The 17277-nt window shown below is 37.3% G+C and overlaps 1 pseudogene; it reads right to left on the bottom strand.

Annotated features, from left to right (window-relative positions):
• On the bottom strand, positions 223-14917 carry LOC102183784 (annotated as a pseudogene).

Raw genomic sequence — 17277 nt, 5'->3', positions numbered from 1 at the left:
TTAGGTATATGTTTTCTCAACATGCCCTGAGACATCTTTTTTTAGGTATATAATTTATCAGTTACTCAGTGAGGGGCTTAGACATGAACTTATATAAAATTCACAAAAATTAGAATTCTCAGTGTGTGTTCACAAAATGTGCATGGAGCCACTATGCCAATATATACGGTTAAAATGACAGAAATCTGAAGTGGAAATTAAAGAGATGGAGAGGATGGCTAGTCAACTGGAAAAACATACTACTTTATTTCTGACAGGTATTAGTTCTTTTTGGCAGATCAGTCTATTCTCTGCAGCACAGGTTTCAGAAATAAATTGTGTCCTTGATATGCAAACGCAGCTATCTTCTTTAGAATCACCAGAAACTGGTAATCTGCAGAGCAAAAGAAAAGACTCTTTTTAGAGTTCATGATTTTCTCACATAATTCTCCTCATCCAGCCAGTATTTTCTGTAGCTCTCAGGAAACAACGAGATGCTCAGTTATTAAGCATTGGGTAAGTAAACAGTCTGTGGCAGAAAGAGAAGAGGAACTAAAAACCGTCTGAAGGAGGGTGAAAGAGGAGAGTGAAAAAGCTGGCTTGAAACTCAACATTCGAAAACTAAGATTTTAGCATCTGGTCCTATCACTTCATGGCAAATAGAAGGGGAAAAAATGCAAGCAGTGACAGACTTTGTTTGCTCGGGCTCCAAAATCTCTACAGACAATGACTAATGCCCTGAAATTAAAAGACACTTGCTCGTGGGAATGGCTACCCACTCCAGTATTCTTGTCTGGAGAAATTCCATTTCCGTGGACAGAGGAACCTGGCAGGATACAGTCCATAGGGTGGGAAAGAATCAGACAGGACTGAGGGAGTAACACTTTCACTTTTTGTCACTGCTCCTTGGAAAGAAAGCTATGACAAACCTAGACAACATATTCAAAAGCAAAGACATCACTTTGTCAGCAAATGTCAGTATAGTCAAAGCTATGGCTTTTCCATTACTCATGCACTGATGTGAAATTTATACCATAAAGAGAGTAAGTGCCGAAGAATTGATGCTTTCAAATTGTGGTGCTGGAGACGATTCTTGAGAGTCCCTTGGACTGCATGCAAATCAGGCCAGTCAATCCTAAAAGAAATCAATCCTGAATATTCCTTGGAAGGACTGATGCTCCAATACTTTGACCACCTGATGGGAAAAGCCAACTCATTGGAAAAGACCCTGATGCTGGGAAAGACTGAGGCCAAAGGAGAAGGCGGGGCGGGGGGTGGCGGCAGAGGATGACATAGTTAGATAGCATCACTGCCTCAAATGGACATGAACTTGAGCAAACTGGGAGACACTGGAGGACAGAGGAACCTGGGGAGCTTCAGTCCCTGGGGGTCACAAAGGGTTGGACATGACTTAGCAACTGAACAATGATAACTACACAGTCAGTCACAAATATAAACTTTTAATAGGAAGCTAATATAAACATCTGGAACTTGCAAGTTCATCTTCACCGGAAGAGAAGCATTCTAAACAGAAATGTTATCATGATATATACAAAATGAAGCTTTGAAAATTGGAAACTGAATCTCCTATTAACATGTCACATGAAAAACTTCTTCCTTTCATTGAACTTTAATTTTCTTAAATATTTAGGATATAATGACCTAGTATTTGGGGAGGTATTGAGATGATACCTATAGAAGTGTGATCAGGCTTAAAAAGAGTATGTGCTCCGGAAATATAGCAAGTAAGAATAGATACACAGGGTCTCAGAATTTGAATGTGGCCAGAAAAGGAGGCTCAGTTCATGTTGTGTGTAGTAGAAGGTTCCTTTTTTCCCATTCCAAATAGTTTATGAGTGATCAGTGTTTTATTAGTTCCAAAGACGCAGGAGTCTTGTGGCTTATTGCAAATGTGGTGTGAGTAGCAGTCAAAGAATGGGATGGCAATGCAGAGCTGGCATGCTAGGAAGGGATATGCGTAAGACGTTCACTTGCTTGTCCTAAACTGAAAGTGAAGTAGTACAGTGGGCAGGACTCCATCACAGATTCTCTTTGTTCCTTTGTTCCAGTTCTTCATAAGGGCCCTTGACCCTGAGAAGTCCACCTGATTCCCTCCTAGTGCCTGACACTCTAGTCACATCAGCATTTCTTTCAAGCGAGTAATAGCAAAAGTCCCCTGTGTTTTATCTCTTCCACCCTTCTGGTCCCCTTCTTGAACTTTCAAAGTAACTTTTTTAATGCTCAACTGACCAAGCCCATTTCCAAAAGGCCCTTGGGTGACTTGTCAGGCTCGCTTTGACCAGATCTCTGCCTAGTTCCTTAGTGTTATCTTCTTTAACCCCAAAGGGGTTTTGTTAAAAAATTATTATCCCTCTTTATGTTTTTCTTTACTTGAAAACCAGGGTTCAGTTCAGTTCAGTTCAGTCACTCAGTCATGTCTGACTCTTTCTGAACTCATGGACTGCAGCATGCCAGGCCTCTCTGTCCAGCACCAACTCCCAGAGTTTACTGAAACTCATGTCCACTGAGTTGGTGATGCCATCCATCCATGTCATCCTCTGTCATCCTTCTCCTCCGGCCTTCGATCTTTCCCAGCATCAGGGTCTTTTCAAATTAGTCAGTTCTTCACATCAGATGGACAAAATATTGGAGTTTCAGCTTCAACATCAGTCCTACCAATGAACACCCAGGACTGATTTCCTTTAGGATGGACTGGTTGGATCTCCTTGCAGTCCAAGGGATTCTCAAGAGTCTTTTCCAACACCACGGCTCAAAACCTTCAATTCTTTGGTGCTCAGCTTTCTTTATAGTCCAACTCTCACATCCACACATGACCACTGGAAAAATCATAGCCTTGACTAGACGGACCTTTGTTGGCAAAGTAATGTCTCTGCTTTATAATATGCTGTCTAGTTTAGAGCACTAAATAAAAGTGGTATCTAACTGCTGCTCTTTTCACTATCATATGATACCTTCCAGACTTACCTGATCACAGTCTTAATAAAACCATTACTCTTCAGAATAAAGTAGAATGTTCACTCACATTTAATCTGTCAACTATGCCTGTATTTCTTGTCATAAACATCTCAGAGATTTCCAACTTTATAATAAACCTTAATAAAATAAACATAATGCCCCAGTAAGAAACATACACACAGGTAACCAAAATTAACCTTTCCTAATGACAAAGAAATAAAAGTAAGCTAATATCAGAGTTGCATTTATATGTCAATGAAGTATAGATAATAATCCCTGTGAAACAAATAAAAATTCAGAATAAATTTTATTTAACAAAATACATTTGCCATTTAATATGTTTATTCTAGTTCAGAACACTTTATTTAAAAATAATATTCATGTGTGGCAAAACCAATACAGTATTGTAAAGTAAAATAAAAAAATAACATTCGTTTTAAAATACTTAAAAAAATACTGTATTTTAGAATGAGTCAAATAAATGAAAACTTGGTCATTAAACCAACATATCTCAAGTTTGGTAACTTTCCACACAAGAAAGTAATACTATATTTTGGATGAACTTGAATATGCTCCTGCGTCTTAAACTTCAATGTCTTGGTGTTTTGAATGAGAGAAAGAATTGATTTTAACTGTAATTTATACAAATGTCAATAAATCTTTTGCAGACTCCAAAAAGCATAACACAATGTCATGTGTGCTGAAAAACTGAACAAAAATTCTTTTCAGAAGCTGGGTTGGATGCCTGCACACTTTCATTTTCTAGGGAAAAATAGTGCCCTGCCCTTTGATGTACAAAAATGATGAAGTCCATTAAAGATTTGTAATTTAATTTGTAACATCAATCCTAAAACACTCACGGTTATCCTGACCATGTTGCAGTAAGAGACTATAGTGAGACAACCAGAAAGAAATTGCAAGGGCTTCCCTAACGACTCAGTGAAGAAGCCACCTGCCAAAGCAGGAGACACAGGTTCGATCCCTAATCTGTGAAGATCCTACATGCTGTGGAGCAACTAATCCTGTGCAACACAACTGTCGTGTCTGTGTTCTAGAGCCCGTACACCGCAACTACTGAAGCCCGAGTGCCCTAGAAGCTGTGCTCTGCAGCAAGAGCAACTACCACAGTGAGAAGCCCGCACACCACAGCTAGACAGTGGCCCCCACTCTGAGCCACTAAAGAAAACTCTGAGCAGCAATGAACACCCAGCACAGACAAAAATAAATCAATAAAATGGAAGAAAAAGCAATGGCAAATAGCTCTGTTGTGGCTTATGCAGGTTTATTACATCTCCTCAAACAACTCTTTTTCTACACTACTGGTTAAAATAGGCTCCAATATTTATCACAGTTTGGCTAGTTCCCAAATATCTGGATTCCACATACTCTGATATGTGCTGTATTTTTCTTCTTGTATTTATCATTCTAGCATGGCCCACTAAGGTATGTGGTCCCACGGGTTGAAAAACTATTTAACAATTCTTTGTGTCAGTATCTTCTAGCTAGAAATTTCTTTATTTTTAAATTTTATTCTTTGAAAAACTTTTTTGTGTGTGCCCCTCCCAAAGGAATTGGTCTATTCCTCCTTGTCTCCTAAAACTCCATTTCAGATAAAATATATGTTGTGACACAAAGTGTTGCTGTGTTTTCATATATAGAACTTTTTAACCAACTTCAGAATCATTCTTCTTTCAGGCTGTTAACTATAAATCTCAGTCTTCAATAGCAATGTTACTATCTTGCCAATTGATGTAAATGCTGTGAATTGAATATTAAAGTTAGCTTATCTAATACTCACATATTAGAGTTTAAAAGGATCCATTTATCCACTTCCAGTTCTTCTTTGATAATGTAAAGTTTAATCCAATCCAAAACAGAATTGCTTCTTTGTTTATCAGGTTTTGTATGAGTCTCTGTAAATGAAACAGAAGAAATGACTGAATATTGAATCTGTTTATCTGTTGCTGGTTTGCATTCTTATGCTCATCCTCTGAAACCCAGTTCAAGTATCACCTCTTCTATGAGGCCTTTTCTGACTCCCTGTTGGCGTTAATTAATCCTTATTTGTGATATTTCTATTTGTTCATTTATATATTAATATATACAATGTTTATGTTTATAATATTGTATCCATTAAATTATATTTATTTTGTTTACATGTCTATTTGGTCTCTCAGATTGTGAGCTGCTTGAAGTCAAGGTTGATATTTTCATCTGCATAGAACCCTTAAGGCTAAAGCACAAAGATCTTGATGTGGCTAGAAGTCAGTGCTAAGTTGTATTAAAGTATTTTACTTAATTATTTACCAGTTCTTCCTTATCTTGAATAAGCAGCAGACTGGATTCTCTTGTGGAATAGTCAGCTTGACTGTCATTCCAAGGTTTGGAAGTTTCATGAAAATACAAGCATTTATCTCAGATTTGTTGCCAATGCATTGGGCACGTTAACAGAACTGGTCTCTCTAAAGTAAGAAAGAAGGGGAACAATTAAGTAAGAAAGAGGAAGAAGAAATAAATGTTATGTTTTAACCTGTCCCCACCCCACTAACACTAACCATGCATGCACTAGTCATCATAAATTCAGGAAAGACTTTGCTCATCACTGTGAGGACAATTATGTATTTAGATTTTAATATAACTGTGAGGCTTTTGAGACCATTGTTCATTCTACTACTAAGATTTGAGAAATAGTGACCCATTAAAACACTAACAGACAGAATAACTTGTTCAAGTCCACACAAGCAGATGGTGATAGACACAATACTCTTTTTAGGATTCCTTAAATTCCTCACCAGTGCTCTTTCTACTGCATGGACAACAATATCAAAATCATCTTAAAAATACACTTGAAACAATATACTTGGAAACAAATAATAATTCATAAGTTAATGACAAATACCATGGAGAAAAATCATGAAAAAATTTCCGGTGCTAAATTATATATTTGCCTGTTCAGTTCAACTCAGTTACTCAATCTTGTCCAACTCTGTGAACCTATGGATGGCAGCATGGGGCTTCCTTGTCCATCACCAACTCCCAGAGCTAGCTCAAATTCATGTCCATCAAGTTGGTGATGCCATCCAACCATCTCAACCTCCGTCATCCCCTTCTCCTCCTGCCTTCAATCTTTCCCAGCATCAGGGTCTTTTCCAATGAGTCAGCTCTTTGCATCACTTGGCCAAAGTATTGGAGCTTCAGCTTCAGCATCAGTTCTTTCAATGAATATTCAGGATTGATTTCCTTTGGATTGACTGGTTTGATATTCTTGCAGTCTAAGAGATTCTCAGGAGTCTTCTCCAACACCATAGTTCAAAAACATCAATTCTGAAGCACTCAGCTATCTTTATGGTTTGAGTCTCACATCCATACAACACCACTGGAAAAACCATAGATTTGATTAGAAGGACCTCTGTTGGCAAAGTAATGTCTTGGATTTTTAATATGTTGTCTAAGATGGTCACAGCTTTTCTTCCAAGAGGCACATGTCTTAATTTCATGGCTGTAGTCACCATCTGCAGTGATTTGGGAGCCCTAGAAAATAAAGTCTGTCACTGTTCCCATTGTCTCCCCATCTATTTGCCATGAAGTCACCTCATGCGAAGAGCTGACTCATTGGAAATGACTCTGATGCTGGGAGGGATTGGGGGCAGGAGGGAAGGGGATGACAGAGGATGAGATGGCTGGATTGCATCACTGACTCGATGGACATGAGTCTGAGTGAATTCCAGCAGCTTGTGATGGACAGGGAAGCCTGGCGTGCTGCGATTCACGGGGTCACAAAGAGTTGGACACGACTGAGTGACTGAACTGAACTGAAATGATGGGACCAGATGCCAAGATCTTAATTTTTTGAATGTTGAGTTTTAAGCCAACTTTTTCGCTCTCCTCTTTCACTTTCATCAAGAGGCTCTTTAGTTCTTCTTCACTTTTTGCCATAAGGGTGGTGTCATCTGCATATCTAAGATTACTGATATCTCTCCCAGTAATCTTGATTCCAGCTTGTGCTTCATCTAGCCCGGCATTCACATGATGTACTCTGCACATAAGTTAAATAAGCAGAATGACAACATACAGCCTTGATGTACTCCTTTCCCAAATTGGAATCAGTCCATTGTTTTTTGCATTTCTGCTTCTTAGGGATGGGTTATTAACAGGATCTATTGGATAGCATTTCCTGAAGGATTTCCCAAGTTTCTTAACATTTCTGTTCTGTACAAGGTATATAATAAATGATCACTTTCTGCTGCAGTCACTCATCAATAGTGTATTAACACATACTACTTAGAAACTATAAGAACATGATCAATGTCTTAATGATTAATACAATAAATTTAAAGAATTCATTTCACATTTGTGTTTCATTAATTAACTTCAGGCAAAAGTTAACTGCTTGACATATTCATTGAAATCACCAAATAGCCCATGTAAGTGAATATTTGACTATAGCTCGGTTTTTGACTATTTAATAATTCTTGACTCTCCTGGCAGGAGCATTCATTAAGACAGTATTATCTGGTTAAGATCATAGGCTCTGAATACAGACCACCAAAGTCTCAGTGTCACCTCGTAGGACCTGTATGACTCTGATGAGTGGCTTAATCTTTCCATGTCTCAGTTTAGTCAAAAGTAAATTCAGAGTGATAATACTAACTTTATGTATTGGTTGCTACTTGTCTTAACTAAGATAAGGCAATGGTATCTGTCAAAATTTAGCCATTATTCTTAGGAAATTCAAGGCACAAAATATACCTGTTGTTTCCTTCCTGTTTTCTTGGGAATCCACACTGCTTTTTTCCTTTGGTGAGTTTAGTATTAAGGATATCATTGGTAAATAAAGAGAAACTATTAAAAACATTAATGCTAAAAGCTGCAGTGAAATGGATACACTATGTTTATCATTCTGGAAATGATTTCAGCAAGCTTGAAATGAACAGAAGATAAAAGTAATAGTAATGTAGTAACAGAGAGTGCACTTAGAAAACAATGTAAACAAACACATAACAAGTAAACCCACAGAAAGATTGAGTTACTTGCTTCTACTATAAATAAGACTTTACTTATTTACTGAAACTTTCTTTGCTTGCTTATCAGCCTGCAATGCAGGGGCCCCGATTGGATTCCAGGGTGGCAAAGATCCGCTGGAGAAGGGATAGGCTACCTACTCCAGTATTCTTGGGCTTCCCTGTGGCTCAGCTGGCAAAGAATCCAAGAGGCCCTGGAGAAGGAAAAGGCTACTCATTCCAGTATTCTGACCTGGAGAATTCCATGGACTATATAGGCCATGGGGTTCCAAAGAGTCAGACACCGCTGAGCGACTTTCACTTTCACATGTTTTTACTTGCTTTCAGTAACCCGGTGTTACTTAAACTTTTGTATTGCTTCCACTCGGGTCTGCATGCTCCATCTTCAGAATGAGTATAATTGTGCCTATCCTATATGAGACATTGCCCAGGATAATCTGAAATTTCGTAGGCACTTAAGAAACTGTAGGGACTTCCTAAGCCATCCAGTGTTAAGCCTGCCTTCCAGTGCATGGGCAGTAGGTGTGATCCCTGGTTGGAAAACTGAGATCCCACAAGCGTCTTGGCCAAAAACAAAGAACAAAAAGAAGTACCCAGAACATAGGAACAACAGAAGCAATATTGTAACAAGTTCAATAAAGACTTTAAAACTGTAAGCTTTACAAAATCTAAGTACAAATCAAGTATTTCTGATGAATCAGTTCAGTTCAGTTCAGTCGCTCAGTAGTGTCTAACTCTTCTAACTCTTTGCAACCCCATGAATCACAGCACTCCAGGCCTCCCTGTCCATCACCAACTCCCGGAGTTCACTCAAACTCATGTCCATCAGGTCAGTGATGCCATGAGCCATCTCATCCTCTGTCGTCCCCTTCTCCTCCCATCCCCAGTCCCTCCCAGCATCAGGGTCTTTTCCAAAGATCAACTCTTTGCATGAGGTGGCCAAATTATTGGAGTTTCAGCTTCAGCATCAGTCCTTTCAAAGAACATCCAGGACTGATCCCCTTTAGGATGGACTGGTTGGACCTCCTTGCAGCCCAAGGAACTCTCAAGAGTCTTCTCCAACACCACAGTTCAAAAGCATCAAGTCTTCAGTGCTCAGATTTCTTTATAGTCCAACTCACATCCATACATGACTACTGGAAAAACCATAGCTTTGACTAGAAGGAGCTTTGTTGGCAAAGTAATATCTCTGCTTTTTAATATGCTATCTAGGTTGGTCATAAGTTTCCTTCCAAGGAGTAAGCGTCTTTTAATTTCATGGCTGCAATGACCATCTGAAGTGATTTTGGAGCCCCAAAAAACAAAGCCTGACACTGTTTCCACCGTTTCCACATCTATTTCCAATGAAGTGATGGGACCAGATGCCATGATCTCAGTTTTCTGAATGTTGAGCTTTAAGCCAACTTTTTCACTCTCCTCTTTCACTTTCATCAAGAGGCTTTTTAGTTCCTCTTCACTTTCTGCCATAAGGGTGGTGTCGTCTGCATATCTGAGGTTATTGATATTAGTGGCTAATTTGAAATGTACTGTAGATAATAAAAAATACACACTAGATTTCAAAGATCTAAAACAATCTGTAAAAATAATGTAAAATAGCTCAATAATTTTTGTATTAGTATGCATTGAAAAACTTGGTGTAGTACATAAAATATATTTTAAAATAAAAAATCTGTAAATAATTCTTTGTTATTGTCACCTTTTTATCGTAATTACAATTAAAAAAAAATTCTTGGAGCACATGTGAAATCTCTCGTGATGACTTCGAACAATTAGGAAGAGAAATACCAAAGGCAAAGCTTGCAGAATAAATATGGGCTGAGCACTGAGCACTGTTTTGTGACTTTTTTTATTTCACTGGTCTTCCAGTAAGTTTGGGGTAGTCATATTGATGGTACAAGTAGAATAAATGGAAAAATAAAAATAAATGATCTTGTACCACTTACCTGAAATTTTTAACCCAATCAGAGTCAAGGCAAGAAGAATAATCCCAGCACATCCAAGTTTCTGAGCAAATATATGCTGGCATGGACCCGGACAAACATCTGAGAGGTTAAGAAAATATACCAGGTTAGTTCAGTTGAGTTCATTTGGTACAAAACACAAAGGTTGTTAGGATCACATAAGAAAGAGCTAGATTTCAGATGAGGGCTAGGGGCAGGAAAGAACATTTACCAATCATCTTAAAGTAGGATTCTGAAGACTTACCTCGTGGTCCAGTGGTTAAGAATTTGCCTGCCAGTGCAAGGCCTGGGGTTGGATATCTGGTCCAGGAAGATTTCACGTGCCACAGCACAACTAAGTCCATGCTCCACAACAAGAGAAGCCACCAGAGTGAGAAGCCCACACATTGCAAGTGAAGAATAGCCCCCTCTCCACAACCAGAGAAAGGCTGCATGCAGCAACAAAGCCCTAGTGCAGCTAAAATAAACAAGCCAGAGACCAAGGGGTTGGAAATGATAAATACATATAGTTTTCTCTTTTGCACTTCATAGCATCCAAGACATAATATACTTATTCATTTATATGTATGTCTTCCTAGCAGTATAATATAAACACAAGAATAGAAAAAAATTTTTCACTATTTTGTTCACTTACAGTCGCCCCGACACCAGGGCACATCTGCCTCAGGTGCTTATTTTTGGATGAAAAGATAAACACTAGAGGCATTTTGCCAACACTTAGCTAGTTTTATAAGAAATTATAAACTAAATAATTCACAACTCACATCGCTGTCTGGTTTTCCCGAATGTTTTTTTTTTTTTTAATTTTTTATTTTTTTTTTTAAATTTTAAAATCTTTAATTCTTACATGCATTCCCAAACATGAACCCCCCTCCCACCTTCCTCCCCACAACATCTCTCTGGGTCATCCCCATGCACCAGCCCCAAGCAAGCTGCACCCTACGTCAGACATGGACTGGCGATTCAATTCTTACATGACAGTATACATGTTAGAATTCCCATTCTCCCAAATCATCCTACCCTCTCCCTCTCCCTCTGAGTCCAAAAGTCTGGTATACACATCTGTGTCTTTTTTCCTGTCTTGCATACAGGGTCGTCATTGCCATCTTCCTAAATTCCATATATATGTGTTAGTATACTGTATTGGTGTTTTTCTTTCTGGCTTACTTCACTCTGTATAATTGGCTCCAGTTTCACCCATCTCATCAGAACTGATTCAAATGAATTCTTTTTAATGGCTGAGTAATACTCCATTGTGTATATGTACCACAGCTTTCTTATCCATTCATCTGCTGATGGACATCTAGGTTGTTTCCATGTCCTGGCTATTATAAACAGTGCTGCGATGAACATTGGGGTACATGTGTCTCTTTCAATTCTGGTTTCCTCAGTGTGTATGCCCAGAAGTGGGATTGCTGGGTCATAAGGTAGTTCTATTTGCAATTTTTTAAGGAATCTCCACACTGTTCTCCATAGTGGCTGTACTAGTTTATCCCAGAGATGCAAGGATTCTTCAATATCCGCAAATCAATCAATGTAATTCACCACATTAACAAATTGAAAAATAAAAACCATATGATTATCTCAATAGATGCAGAGAAGGCCTTTGACAAAATTCAACATCCATTTATGATAAAAACTCTCCAGAAAGCAGGAATAGAAGGAACATACCTCAACATAATAAAAGCTATATATGACAAACCCACAGCAAACATTATCCTCAATGGTGAAAAATTGAAAGCATTTCCCCTAAAGTCAGGAACAAGACAAGGGTGTCCACTTTCACCGCTACTATTCAACATAGTTCTGGAAGTTTTGGCCACAGCAATCAGAGCAGAAAAAGAAATCAAAGGAATCCAAATGGGAAAAGAAGAAGTAAAACTCTCACTGTTTGCAGATGACATGATCCTCTACATGGAAAACCCTAAAGACTCCACCAGAAAATTACTAGAGCTAATCAATGAATATAGTAAAGTTGCAGGATATAAAATCAACACTCAGAAATCCCTTGCATTCCTATACACGAATAATGAGAAAGTAGAAAAAGAAATTAAGGAAACAATTCCATTCACCATTGCAACGAAAAGAATAAAATACTTAGGAATATATCTACCTAAAGAAACTAAAGACCTATATATAGAAAACTATAAAACACTGATGAAAGAAATCAAAGAGGACACTAATAGATGGAGAAATAGACCATGTTCATGGATCGGAAGAATCAATATAGTGAAAATGAGTATACTACCCAAAGCAATTTACAAATTCAATGCAATCCCTATCAAGCTACCAGCCACATTTTTCACAGAACTAGAACAAATAATTTCAAGATTTGTATGGAAATACAAAAAACCTCGAATAGCCAAAGCAATCTTGAGAAAGAAGAATGGAACTGGAGGAATCAACTTGCCTGACTTCAGGCTCTACTACAAAGCCACAGTCATCAAGACAGTATGGTACTGGCACAAAGACAGACATATAGATCAATGGAACAAAATAGAAAGCCCAGAGATAAATCCACACACATATGGACACCTTATCTTTGACAAAGGAGGCAAGAATATACAATGGAGTAAAGACAATCTCTTTAACAAGTGGTGCTGGGAAAACTGGTCAACCACTTGTAAAAGAATGAAACTAGATCACTTTCTATCACCGTACACAAAAATAAACTCAAAAGGGATTAAAGATCTAAATGTAAGATCAGAAACTATAAAACTCCTAGAGGAGAACATAGGCAAAACACTCTCAGACATAAATCACAGCAGGATCCTCTATGATCCACCTCCCAGAATTCTGGAAATAAAAGCAAAAATAAACAAATGAGATCTAATTAAAATTAAAAGCTTCCGAATGTCTTTAATATAATCACTATTCCACAGTTCCAACAGCCTGAACAGTTCAGCCAAAGGGCTCAGGGTTAGTTTCACAATAACTGTAATACTAGGTCAATGTGTGGAGAAAGAATGTCACCTGCCATTTCAAGAAACAAGAGATGTTGCGACCATAAAGCCATCAACCCGGGCAGCTGCCCTGATGGTGAAGCCTGAGGTGAATTCAGGATAGAGGAAAAACAGGAAAAAAGCCTGGGTATTTAAAATACATGTGGATGATTAATTTCAATAAGAATGATTGATATCTTGTGTCTTCCCACATGTAGAAAAGCACTAAAATCATTAACACTTGAGATATCTGTTTTTGTGATCAGCAGTTGTCTTTTGGTAGTCAACTACATGTCTTTCATTTTGTTTTAAGCAAAAACTCCTACAAATCCTGGCTCCTCCATCACCTTTTGGGAAAGTTCCTTTCAGTTTTCCAAGAGGCTACCTTCTTGGCTATGGTTCTCAGTAAAGTCGCCAAATATGTAATTCTCAACTTTTAGGTTGTGCATTTTTTTCAGTCAAGTGTTTTATAATCATGCATTTTGTTCTGACTTTTTTCTATTTTGTTTTTCAAATTTACTTTTAGAATGATATGTTGTGTAATAATGATTGCAATCAAAAGAGACATATTTTATGGCCCCATTGATTTGGGATCATAGATAGCAGCTTTTGAGGAAAACCTTGCCATCTTTCTGTATACTCATTCTCCAAAATGTCCTTTCAACACCATCCGCCTTTCCTGCACTTTTGCTTGATTTGAATAGGGAACAGAAAGCCTTGCTCTTTCACATCAAAAAATACCCGTAGCTTAACCAAATTCTCATTGTAGTTATCAAAATTCCGCAAATTTCCATTATTCCATGTGAAAGGATCATCAAACTCTTTGGTAACCCTAAGACTTTTTAATCTCCAATTTAGAATGTTGATAATTTAACAGTTTCATATTATACCAAATGATCTTAAAAAGATACAACCCATGTGCTAAGTACACTATGAAATGAATATCATGTGGGATAAAAATTGCAATATTAGAAAATTTGGTTAGACATCAGAAGGCAGTCCTATATTATGATAATTTTATACATTTTTCTTCTTAGTTTCTAGTTTCTTTTCATCCATCCCCAGCCCACGGAATCCATTACCTCATGTTAGAATCCCTATCTCCTCCACTCAGAATACTAGATCACACTCACACAAAATTGCCAACTTCAGCAAATGTCAAATAGTTTCATCAGTGATATTCTCCCATGTCCTGTGGCTTACCTCCTTCTAAGCGGATATACATTTTAATTTAAAAAACATCAGATTGTGATTATATTCAAGTCTTTGATCTTGAATATCATTTTTTTTCAGAACATTTTTTCCCTTCCTGTTGTAGAGTGAAAGATGTCAATCATTATGACTACACTCCAGTGTTTTGAAGGGAACATCATGGATGCAAATGCATTGGAACTTACAGTAATTATATAAAGGAATTTGGAATAAAGTAGGTTACTATTACAGCAAGGTAGTAAAGTATCTCTAAACATACTCCTTTGTTAAAAAACAAACAAACTAAAAAACAAAAGAGGACTTTCTGGTGGTTCAGTGGTTAAGCCTCCAAGCTTCCTCTGCAGGGAGCATAGATTTGAACCCTGGTCTGGGAACAGAGATCATGCATCGTGCATGGTGAAGCAAAAAAAAAAAAAAAAAAAAAAAAAGACAAAGAAAAATACTTCTTTGTTCATATATTCATAGATGTAGAATATTTCTTAAAGAATCTTTTTGCCAAGGTTCAGTGATAAGAGTGAGGTTCACTTTTCACAAAATTAGCTTGATAAAAAGCAAACCTACAAGATGTGGGTTTTTTCCCATATCTGTGATTACCTATAGACAGGCCATGCTATATTTATTTAACATTAGCATACGACTGCTGCTCATCTTCAAAGTCATGATTTAAAACTACAAATCTAAGAGAAAAATATAAGTATTGGAAGATATACCAATGCCAGACGGAAAATTAAAGTCACTTACTCTGATGAAGAGAAGAGGGTGATGACCTTTCCATGGCAGAATCCCTGGGTAGGATTGAATTTACATAAATCGACTGATTGTCCATTGCAAATGGCAAAATGTGGCACTAATGTTGTATAAAAGAAAAAAACTCTAAGTTCTATGAGGCAAGATCAGCTAAAAGAAGTGCGCCCATTCTTGAAAAGCTCTATTGTCTTCCTATGTTATCACCTACTCACACCTACCCACACAGCTGTGGGTTTTCTATGAATTAGTGAGAAAACCCACTTACTGGGTGTCAAGCATACTTAGACACGCGATATTGGGATAGCCAAAAAGTTCATTTGAGTTAAAATGCAAATGAATTTTTTGGCCAACCCAATATCTACTTTTTTTTTAATTAACTGTCCTGTTTGACAAATTCTAAGAAGGTTTGCTGTTGTCTTCACAGCCATCTTTTTGAATACCTTTCTCTGTGCTGGGACCAGAGTGAAGGAAATGAAGCACTCTAATTTGGCTCAAAAAAAGTTAGAATTAAGATTAATAATATTTAATACAAGGTTGTAAAACCTAAACACTAATGCAAAAACCAAATCAAACCAAAACCCTGCAGGACACCTTTCAAAATCTCTAAAATCTTCTTTAAATATTTGTCCTCTGCCCTCCAGGATGTGAAATGTGGAAAATGAAGTTATAATCGTGGAAAGGCCACTGAGTAATAGAACAGAGAAAACAAAGAGCCAAACATCCAGACTATGCTTAGCTTAAAAGCATGCTGTGTTTCAATGCCATCGTCCCAAATCATCCCGCCCTCTCCCTCTCCCACAGAGTCAAAAAGTCTGTTCTGTACATGGGAACTTATGTACACACGTGGTGGATTCATGTTGATGTATGGCAAAACCAATACAGTATTGCAAAATAAAAAAAATAAAAATATTTTTAAAAAAAGACAGAAGAAAAAAGAATGCTGTGCACTGAAGTTTAATTTCAAGTTATGTAGGATGACTATGACCGCATGGAATCCACAATGGCCACATTAAAAAGAGTTGATGAGGAAAAAGTATTCTTTTGATCGAGAATCTTGCAAAATTATGTGAGCTTCAAAAGTATAAACTGGCCAGAAATATAAACCAAAGGAGAGTCTTCATTTGTCCATATGTAGTGTGAAGCATATTGATGGATCTTTCTGTTTCACCATTTTCACAACTATGTAATTGAAAAGACCCTTATTATTCAATTACCTTTATATACATATAAAATAAATTCCTCAAGAGAACTTACATTTGGAGACTTTTTTAGTTGTGATATTGAATTCATTGATCATCTAATCTCCTCTGTAACCCTTTCCACAGCTTCTTAGAAATTAGAAATTTACTGCCACTAGTAGAGGTAGAAAGATAAATGCAGATCACACACACACACACAGCAGAGAACCATGACCAAAATGACAAAACATAGCACATAAAGCAAGAAAAGAGAAACTCCAGGAGCTGATTCCAAAAGAGTCAGATCAATGAGCTACCCGGCAAAGAATTTAAAATAATTGATGAGGATATAGGGATATATTAAAGAAGAGAATATTATGAATAATTGAATACCAACAAGTTGGATAATCTAGAAGAAATGGATATAGCTCTAGAAATGTACTAAGATGAAAACAGGAAGAAACTGAAAATGTCAACAATTCAACAATGGGTAAGATTTAAACACTATTTAAGAAGTAAATAGTATTTTTAAATCTCATAGCAAAGAAAAGATCAATTGGTTGGAAACGTCTACCTAACATTTAAATAAAAATTAACACTAATTCTCATGAAATCTGAAGATGATGGAACACGTCCAGCTCTAGGAGAACAGCATTGCCCTGATACCAAAGCCATATAAAGACACTAGAGGAAGACTATACTAATATTCCTGATGAACATTGATAAAAATTGCAGCAACCTACAAATGCACCGAGTTCAACAGCACAATGAAAAGATTATATATCATGACTAAGTGGATTTATTTCTGGGATAGTTGAATGGTTTAACATAGGAAAATCAGCCAATGTAATAAACCATATTAATAAAATGAGGGACAAAAACCACATGAATTTTTTAATTGATGGAGAAAAAACCATTTGAAAAATTCCATACGTGTTTATGACAAAAACACTCAACAAACTAGGAACAGAACAGAATAAAGATCACTTATGAAAAGGCCACAGCTGACAGCACAAGAATACATAGAAGAACTGTACAAAAAAGGATCTCCTAACCCAGATAACCATGATGCTGTGATCTCTCACCTAGAGCCAGACATCCTGGAGTGTGAAGTAAAGAGGGCCTTAGGAAGTATTACTTCAAACAAAGCTAGTACAGGTGATGGGATTCCAGTTGAGCTATTTCAAATCCTAAAAGATGATGCTGTGAAAGTGCTGCACTCAATATGCCAGCAAATTTGGAAAACTCAGCAGTGGCCACA

The sequence above is a fragment of the Capra hircus genome, chromosome 5, assembly GCF_001704415.2.
Source record: "Capra hircus breed San Clemente chromosome 5, ASM170441v1, whole genome shotgun sequence".
Classification (NCBI taxonomy): Eukaryota; Metazoa; Chordata; class Mammalia; order Artiodactyla; family Bovidae; genus Capra; species Capra hircus.
This window is presented reverse-complemented; position numbering and strand designations above follow the sequence as displayed.